Source organism: Myotis yumanensis, unplaced genomic scaffold, assembly GCF_028538775.1.
Source record: "Myotis yumanensis isolate MYYU_CA2020_CCGP unplaced genomic scaffold, mMyoYum1.0.hap1 SCAF_6, whole genome shotgun sequence".
NCBI classification, from domain to species: Eukaryota; Metazoa; Chordata; class Mammalia; order Chiroptera; family Vespertilionidae; genus Myotis; species Myotis yumanensis.
The window spans coordinates 38,991,251-39,000,115 of NW_027223757.1; the positions used below are offsets into that span (position 1 = coordinate 38,991,251).

Below are 8,865 nucleotides of genomic sequence, written 5' to 3' on the forward strand. Positions count from 1 at the left end.
TCTGGCTACGGTCCCTCCGAGGTTTGCAGCGATTGCGGGGACAGAGAGGCAGAGCCCCTGGAGACGGACTGAGAGCAGCCATAGCTGCTCCCCCCCCCCCCCCGCCCTGTTGAGCCCGCCCCGCCCAGGCCCTGCACAGAGCCATTTGCCAATCGCCTCAGGCAAAGGCTGGACTAGCGCCTCCCCAGAGGACTGAAGTTTTCCACACAGCTGATTCCTACAGCCAGTCGGCCTGGTGGTCAAATCCCTCTAGTGTTAACTACAACAATTAAGGCTTGGCTAGAACAAGACTGCGCACAAAGACCACAAGGGGGTGCACCAAGAAAGCATAAAAGATGCGGAGACAAAAAAACATGACAGAAATGGAGGATATGGAGCTAAGAATCGCAATTTTGAGGGCTTGCAATAAACTTGTGGAGAGCCTCACAAAAACTAATGAGACCCTCGATGCTACGATAAAGAAATTAGAAAGTAAGCATAGACGGACTGAAATAAAGAATATTATACCCAATAGCAGACCAGAGGAGCACAAGAATCAAACCAAAGATTTGACAAAAAACACCCAACTGGAAAAGCAAAATGAAAAAAGAATCCGAAAGTGTGAAGATAGTGTAAGGAGCCTCTGGGACAGTTTCAAGCGTACCAACATCAGAATAATAGGGGTGCCAGAAGATGAAAGACAGCAAGATATTGAAAACCTATTTGAAGAAATAATAGCAGAAAACTTCCCCCACCTGGTGAAAGAAATGGACTTACAGGTCCAAGAAGCGCAGAGAACCCCAAACAAAAGGAATCCAAAGAGGACCACACCAAGACACATCATAATTAAAATGCCAAGAGCAAAAGACAAAGAGAGAATCTTAAAAGCAGCAAGAGAAAGAGACTCAATTACCTACAAGGGAATACCCATACGACTGTCAGCTGATTTCTCAATAGAAACTTTGCAGGCCAGAAGGGAATGGCAAGAAATATTCAAAGTGCTGAATACCAAGAACCTACAACCAAGATTACTTTATCCAGCAAAGCTATCATTCAGAATTGAAGGTCAGATAAAGAGCTTCACAGACAAGGAAAAGCTAAAGGAGTTCATCACCACTAAACCAGTATTATACGAAATACTGAAAGGTATCCTTTAAGAAGAGGAAGAAGAAAAAGGTAAAGATACAAATTGTGAAAAACAAACATGCATCTATCAACAAGTGAATCTAAGAATCAAGTGAATAAACAATCTGATGTACAGAATGAACTGGTGATTATAATGAATCAGGGACATAGAAAGGGAATGGACTGACTATTCTTGGGGGGGGGGAGGGGAATGGGAGATTCGGGAAGAGACTGGACAAAAATCGTGCACCTATGGATGAGGACAGTGGGTGGGGAGTGAGGGCGGAGGGTGGGGCGGGAACTGGAAGGAGGGGAGTTATGGGGGTGGGGGGAAGAGGAACAAATGTAATCTGAACAATAAAAATTTAATAAAAAAAAAAAAAAAGAATACAGTGATATTGGATTACATAAAATCAACTTGGTCATTGGCCTTTAAAAAATAAATATTTCACCCTGACGGATTTGGCTCAGTGGATAGAGCGTCGGCCCGTGGACTGAAGGGTCCCAGGTTCGATTCTGGTCAAGGGCATGTACCTTGGTTGCAGACACATCCCCAGTAGGGAGTGTGCAGGAGGCAGCAGCTGATCAATGTTTCTTCTCATTAATGTTTCTAACTCTCTATCTCTCTCCCTTCCTCTCTGTAAAAAAATCAATAAAATATATTTAAAAAAATAAATATTTCATTAGATGAATCAAGTTAAACTTTTAACTTAAAAATGCTAATTAATATTTTAAAACTGCTTTGAGGTTACAAGTATTGTGTTTGTCTACTGAGTATAACTGAATTAGGAGGCTTTGGAAGGAAATAAGTGGAAAGATTTATTCAAGAGTTTTAGGGTTTGCAAACCAGAATCACAACTAGGCAATACCCAGAGTGTTCTGAAGAAGAAATAAAAGCAGAGAGGGTTCTTATGGTAAAAAGTATATCCTTAAGAAGAATCAGTCCTGCATTCTTAGCCTCTGCATTGGTCTGAGATAGTATTTCTCTAGATCAAGCATGTCAAACTCGCGGCCTGTAGGCTGCATACCTCATTTATTTAGCCTGTGTTAGCCTTTGAGTTTGACATGCTTGCTCTAGATAACCAGTGGTCTGGATATTGGATGTCAGGTGGCCTGGATACATGAACATTCTTTCCTTAGTCCTTCAGGAGTTATCACATGGTGATCTGGAGGCTTGATGTATATTCAGGCATTGATGCAGAACTAGAAAGTTCAAAAGTTTAAATTCCCAAGCTAGTTAGAACAAGAATAGAATTGTTTCCTCATACCTTAACCTAATAGATGTTAGTAATTTAACAGCTCGATTACGGTGACTCCATTTTATTTCTTATTTATGATTTCTAACTATTTTCCACAAAAACCCCACATTTCTTTTCCTCATTTGAAGCAGCCCCTGCTATATTGCATTATGGGGATTGTAGTTTTTAGATGCTTAGAATGCAAAGTAGACTAAGCTCTCATTTCCCTCATCAGGGCTGCCCTAATGCACACCACAAACACAGAATTGAGCTCGAAATTGTGGGCTCCAGCTTTTATTTAGCTTAAGTACTTAATCTTACATAAGAGAGGAGCAAATCAGATAGCGCTTTGGTTGGGGTCCGCAGGTGAGTTTAAAGTTATTTTTTAATGCAGGAGGAACAAGTTCATTTCCTTTTTTATTCTCACCCAAGGATGTGTTTATTACTGTTTTAGAGAGAGGCAAGGAGAGAGAGAAAACAAAAACACATCCATGTGAGAGAGAAACATAGATTGGTTGCCTCTGTATGAGCCCCAACTGAATGGAACCCACAACCTTTTCGCGCATGGGGCAACACTCCAACCAACTGCGCCACCCGGCCAGGGTGGGAAAGCCTCACTTTCAATTCTCTGAACATTGTTATGGGTTGGATTTTATTTCCATATATTTTCTCTTATAATTTATATACTATGTATCTGTTTGTTTGTTTAAGTGGAGAAAAATTACTTGGAGAAGAAAGTTCCCTTCCATTTATCCCAAATCTCAAGATTAGCTAATCACTAAAGGTATTTTAAGAACAAGCCAAAGCTCTATTTCCTTGGCCAGTTGGTGTGGCTCAGTGGTTGAGCATCGACCTATGAACCAGGAGGTCACAGTTCGATTCCTGGTCAGGGCACATGCCCAGGTTGCAGGCTCAATCCTGTGTGTGTGTGTGTGTGTGTGTGTGTGTGTATGGGGGGGTGGGGAGGGTGCAGGAGGCAGCCAATCAATTATTCTCTCTCATCATTGGTGTTGCTATATCTCCCTCTCTCTTCTCCTCTGAAATCAATAAAAATATATTTAAAAACAAAAAACAAAGCTCTAGCTCCCCACTCAGAACCCATCCCTGCTCCCCTTTCGAGGAGCTTACTCTTTAGAATCTAAAGTTTAGATCCTCCTCTTTCCTAACTTTCTCACTCTCCCAGACCATTCCTGTCAGCACACAAACCACACAAACATGTACCAAGTTCTTAGTTATCGTAGATACATATTTTTTCATTTTTAAAAATTTATGTAGAAATAATATAGTGATACCTTTTTCACTCCACTTTATTTCTGAGATTTCATTCCATGTTTATACATACATTTTGGCTCCTTTACAGAATTCACATATACATTTTTCCTTGTTTCCTTTCCTGGAGAATAATTAGGTCCTTTCAAACACTGCAGCAATGGGCATGGAGATATCACAGTGAAAGTTTGGGTGTTTGCTTAGAATAGGAATCCCTGGGTCCTAGAGCAAGTATGTTTCCCCCTCAATCTTACTAAAAATGGCCTAATTATACGAATTTACACTTGCCCAAGCTCATGACAGTCATAAATGTCCCCATTCTTCTTAATAGTTCATGTTATCCAATTTTTAAATATTGCCGATCTCATGGATGAAAAATGGTAATTTGTTTTAGTTTGTCAGCGTTTTCTGATGGGTAGTAAAATTCATATTCAAATTTTCTCTTCTTTTATTTGCCAATTTATATCGTTTTGCCCACTTTTCCGTGTAGTTGTCTTTTCCATCCACTTGCCCCTCCCCCTGAAGGTAAACACCAGTCCCACCATAGTTGGGCATGCACAAATCTAGGCACTCATCGCCTACTCTTCTGCAGCATCATTCATATTAACTGCAGTGGGAATGGCACTGGTGAAATTGTGCAATGCAGTGACCCTGCAAATTAAACTGACAAAAGCCAAGTTAACAGGAGAAAAACCCAGACGTCAATTATGTATGCAGCATGCATATATGTGGGAACTCAGTGATGAGTAACTCAAAGAGGTGGTTAGAGTTTGGGGCTTGCATACCATTTTAACAAAGGGCAATAAATAGTGGAGAAATGACAAGACAAAGAAAATGGGATTCGGGCTTCTAGGGGTGGAAAGTTGTGGGAAGGTAAATATATGGGAGAAATCCCTGGAAGATAAGGGTCATTATAATAAGGTTTGTTATGGTGACTCAATCTCCTGCAGTCTCTGGGATGATGAGTATCTCTGATGATTCTTTTCCTGGCATTTTCACATTCAAAAAAAAGTGACAGTGACTTTTATTGAGGGTGGGAGAGCAAAGGAAAGACAACATTTGAAAACATCACAATTAAAAAAAAAAGAAAATCTAGTATTTTTTTAAATGGGGCAGTGGGCGGGTGTGTGTCACACCCTTTTCCTCTGAGTCTTTAGCATTTTCTTGTTAATTCTTTCAGATTGCCTCTTATTTTAAGCTTCCTGGAGAGATCATGGCATCTTCAAGTGGAGGGTCCCAATCGCTTCCTTAATAGACATCAGAACCATCAGACTGGAAAAGTCAACTAAGTATAACCTTTCGGCTGGCGCAGGGCTGTTTGCTGAACCAAGTTGGGAACCCATGGCCCAGGGCACTGCTCCTATCTACCCCAGGTAAACACTTCACAAGGGGAAATTAAAACCTTTCCTTTAGGCAGAAAGGGGGAGGGTAGCGAATTTTTCCTGTATCTGCTGTTTCTCAGTTGCCTTCAGCTCAAAATAATTCTTATGCCCAAATAGCGCACTCTGATCTCCTTCGTAGACAAATCTTTCAATCTTATCATTAATGGTTAACACATTTTGGTTTTTGTGTAAGAAATCCTTCCCAATCTCAAAGTCATGAAGATGTCCTCTTATAATTTCTTCCAACAGTCCTAGAGTTTTAGCTTTTATATTTAAGTCTTTATTCCTTTTGGAACTGTTTATTATGTATGGTGTGAGGTGAAGATTACATTTCATCTTTTTAGGGCCTCTTTCCCCCTCCCCACGTGGGAGTCTGTGCTTGTTACTCAATAAATCTCCACCTTTGCTATAAAAAAATAAATTTCAACTGTTTATAAGAATCACTAGTTATCTCAGCCTGCTTTTTTTGAATAGGTATTCTTCAGTGTCATGTCAAGTATTCATAAATGTGTGTATGTGTTGCTGAGTTCTCTGTTGTATTCCATTAGTCCCTAGAGTCTAGGGACTAGACCAATACTACATAATTTTAATATAACTGCTTTGTGATAAGTTTTTAAAAAATATATTTTTATTTATTTCAGAGAGGAAGGGAGAGGAAGAGATAGAAACATCAATGATGAGAGCGAATCATGATCAGCTGCCTCCTGCATGCCGCACATTGGGGATTGAGCCCCCAAACCGGGCATGTGCCCTTGACCAGAATAGAACCAGGGACCCTTCAGTCCTCAGGCTGACGCTCTAGCCACTGAGCCAAACCGGCTAGGGCTGTGATAAGTTTTGACATTTGATAGGGTAATTCCCTCCTGTACTCTATCATTACTTTATTTGAATCCTTCCATTTGAATTAGTTTAGGAAGAATCCATATTTTAAAATACTGAGTTTTTTAATAAAATGAACATGACATATCTCTCCTTTTGTTTAGAACTTCTTTAATGTTTTTCAGTAATTTATAATTTTAAATATAAAGATTTTATACAACTTTTATTATATTTATTTCTAGGAACTGAAACAGGTAAAATTGCTCCATTGAGAATAGCCCTGCTGGACCAAATTACTCCATCGAGGTGAGCCCTGCCAGAACTGACAGTTATCAATAGGTAGCTATAAAACAATGGTCCAGGAACTAACCTGACTTCTTTTAAGTTTGTTTTTCATATCTAAAGCCAAGCCACATATTTAAACCCCAGAGACAAACTCAATACCTGGTTGGGAAAGTCTCTTCCTGTATCCCATAATAAGTCTTGCACAATCCCAGAATGACTCACTTTACTGATGCCTACCCAGACTTCAGTGGGACCCCAGTGTTCCTAAAAAAGAAAAAGCCAGCCAACCTACACTCTGATTGGTTAACCCCAGCAACTTCCGTGTTCCCAAGGAATGAAAACCCCTAAGCCCCACATTCAGCACACAGAACCTGAGACCCTTTCTCAGTGTCCTCACTCTCTGCAGAGCCTCAATAAATCTGCCTTTGCTTTTATCAGTATCCCTGGTCTAAACTATTTTATATCAGGAGACAAGAATCCAAACTCTTTGGTAGTAGTACCATATGTTTTTGTTGCCATTTCAAATTGTATATTTTATTATATTTTGAAAACATTATTATTGATGTATATTTTATATAGTAAAGTGCTCACATCTTAAGTGTAATCTCAGTAACTTTGTATGTTGCAGAAGACCAAAGAAATACCAAGCACGATTCCTAGAGAAAGGGAGGGACCCCGTTCATTAACACTAGTGGACTCGGGAATAATTTCCAAATCAGAGTGAAGAAACACGCAGAGGGCTTCACTTTTTATAACCTTCTGGGGTCTTTGTCTTGCAGCTATGGTTCCGCCCCCTTTCGTGGGCTTACAGGAAGGCACCCAGGTTTGGGGGTCCCAAGGCCATATCCGAACAACCTTCCCCGCCCACCCCCCCCACCCCCCCAGTGCATTGTTCACAGTTTTTATGGCCTGACACTCCTTGCAAGACCAGTTTCCTCCTCATGTACACATGTCTTATCCCTATAATCAGCACACAGTATTTTCAACACACCAGAGGCTCTGTAATGCTCTCTCCCCACGAATAATCCCCTCAGGTAACCACCATTCCGGCCTCTTTTACTATACATTAGTATGGTCTGTCTTTACAAAGTCATATTTTGTAACCACTTCCTGCTGGCATATAGCAATGCCATTTAGTTTGGCATATTGAACTCTTGTTTAGCCACCTTACTATTCTCTCATTTATTTTATGTGGCTTTAGTTTTTGTTTTTCTTCATAGTGTCTGGAACTTTCTTTGTGAACAATCATATTATCTGTTTCTTGTAGTTCTTAATTCTTTTTCTCATCTCATGCTGTTGGTTAGGTGCTCCGGTACAATGTTGAACAAAAGCAGTAGTAGTACCAACTTTCTCAATTCTAGAAGGAATGCTCCTAATTTTTTTCTATTAAAAGTGATATTTGCTAAAGGTATTTGGCATATACTTTTTTTCATGTTAAGAAATACTTCTATATCTATGTTGTAATAGAAATTTTTTTTAAAATATATTTTATTGATTTTTTACAGAGAGGAAGGGAGAGAGATAGATAGTTAGAAACATCGATGGGAGAGAAACATCGACCAGCTGCCTCCTGCACATCTCCCACGGGATGTGCCCGCAACCCAGGTACATGCCCTTGACCGGAATCGAACCCGGGACCTTTCAGTCCGCAGGCCGACGCTCTATCCACTGAGCCAAACCGGTTTTGGCTAAATTTAATAGACTTTAATCATTAATGAATTTTGAACCTTATTAAATACATTTTCTCTATGCATTGAGAGATTATATGATTTTTCTCTTTTAATATGTTAATATGATAGTCTGTGTGTAGATTTTCTAGTATTAAAGTATACTCATATACTGAACTTGCTCGGTTTTTTGTTTTTTGTTTTTTTGGTTAATCCTCACCTGAGGATATTTTCCCAATGATTTTTAGAGAGAATCGAAAGGAGGGGGAGAGACAGAGAGAAACATGGATGTGAGACACATCGATTGGTTGCTTCCTGCATGCACCCTGACCAGGGCCAGGGATCAAGCTGCAACTGGAATGTGCCCTTGACTGGAATCAAACACAGGACCCCTCAGTCCACAGGCTGACGCTCTATCCACTGAACCAAACCAGCTAGGGCAACTCGCTTGTTTTTTTTTTTTTTAAATCCCCTTATGAAATTTATGTTTAAGGTGGGTTTCTTGCAGAAAACATAGTTGGTTTGTGTTTTTTCGTCCACGATCACGCTTACGAATTTTGTTTACTAATACTTTGTTTATGATTTTTGTATTTATGTCAGGCTTTGGCGGGTCAGACCAAACAAGCTGATACCCAGAACAGTAAACCGAGGTGTTTTTCCCGTGGTCGGGGTCGTGTCTTGCGACACCAAAGAATGAACTCCGTGGACCAGATTTGAGCAAAAGTGTGGAAAATTTATTACAAGCAGATTCAGATTCCCCACAAGGGGAGGGGGACCCAATAATGGGCTGCCCAGTGAAGCCTTGTACTCTAGGGGTATATATTTCCTACAAGCCTGCTCTGTATCTACTACCTGTGTCACCACCTGATTGATTCCCTCATTGTTCTTGCCCAGCAACAGACCTGAACTTTCCCTGTTTCTATGTGTTCTTTCTCTGCTCCTATGCTGAACTTTCTCTGTTTCTATGCATTAGTACACCTTGTTACAGGCCCTGCCTTGTTTTCCGAAGCCTCCCGCTTTGAGTCCAGAAAAATTTTATTATTTCTGCTTGGTTGGTTTCTGTGGTTAGGCTGCTCAAACTGCCATGTCTGCCCCTGTCTA

General features: G+C 40.4%; 1 long non-coding RNA gene across 1 annotated transcript; it reads left to right on the forward strand.

Annotated features, from left to right (window-relative positions):
• Positions 1–4,870: 4,870 nt before the first annotated feature.
• Positions 4,871–8,414, forward strand: LOC139012290 (uncharacterized). Its single transcript, XR_011471845.1, has 3 exons — positions 4,871–4,984; positions 6,055–6,118; positions 8,365–8,414. It is a non-coding gene; the product is annotated as an uncharacterized lncRNA (long non-coding RNA).
• The last annotated feature ends 451 nt before the right edge of the window (positions 8,415–8,865 follow it).